This window comes from Trichechus manatus, unplaced genomic scaffold, assembly GCF_000243295.1.
Source record: "Trichechus manatus latirostris isolate Lorelei unplaced genomic scaffold, TriManLat1.0 scaffold00021, whole genome shotgun sequence".
Classification (NCBI taxonomy): Eukaryota; Metazoa; Chordata; class Mammalia; order Sirenia; family Trichechidae; genus Trichechus; species Trichechus manatus.
The window spans coordinates 9,563,125-9,564,246 of record NW_004443957.1 but is presented as its reverse complement, the minus strand read 5'-3'; positions in this window follow the sequence as shown (position 1 = coordinate 9,564,246).

Below are 1,122 nucleotides of genomic sequence, written 5' to 3'. Positions count from 1 at the left end.
TTTCTACCTACCTTCCTTCTACCTAACTCCTATGTTATCAAATATCTCTGAAGAAGTCAAGGTATAAGCGGTCTAAAAAGAAATGTAAATATTTGCAAGCACTGTGCTCACCTTGCTTATTTAATAATCCACTGGGTGAACCCCATGTGAAATTGTTCACTAAATATTAGTAAGTAAGCACAAGTAAGCCTGAGCTTACCTTCCTTACTGGGTCATCCACCCCTGGCAGGGATTATAAATTTGAAAAGAGGCTTTGATTCTGTAGGAAGCTGCTGTGGGGTTGGGAGAGAGACAGATGCCAGCCATACTTAGAAGCAGAATCTTTGGTGTAGTGAAAAAAATGTGAAATTGTTCATTACAGATGATCTGGTAATCACTGTGCATGCCTTGCCTATTGGATAATCTGCCCCTGTTTGCAAGGAAGAAAACAGATTACAAGCAGAAAGGAGACCAAATGTCCATGGACATTACCAACCATCACATACATGTTGACAATAATTGCTGGGGACAGAAGAGGGCAACAATGAAACCCCAGTCTGGGCTCGTGCCCAATTCCTTTTCCTCAAACAGAATGAACTCACAGCTGTGAAATGATGGGGGATGTGAGAGTTTTGGCCCACGTCCCTTGCATGGCAGTTTATTGTTGTGTACTCCTCGGTAACTTTGGAAGAAATTGGCTAATTTGAACCAAATGTAGTAAATGATTACCAAAATGATTCTCAGAATGCATCTTCAGGTTTATTTATTTTCAAAGCAGAATAAATTTTAATGATTATAGAGAGATATTTGAGGTTCACAGGACATGGTGCTGGCCATGCGCAAATATTTCTGGGCCCAGTTGTCATACTTGCGTATATCTCAATGACTGAAGTCTATTTATTTCCATTAATACTGTGGGGGGGATACAAGGATCTTCTCTTAAGAGATTGTAGAAAATATTTTAAGGTCAGCAAAAGGTTTATCTCAAGTTACCCAGGCAAGAATTGTGGGCAAACCAGTTTGGTCAGTTGTGCTGGTGGTGGCAAGGAGGGAATTGCACTGTAGTAGAGTTTCAGTATGCCCTACGGGTAGCATGATTTCTCTTATATTTGAGGGAAATTCCATTCAACAACAAATATTTGT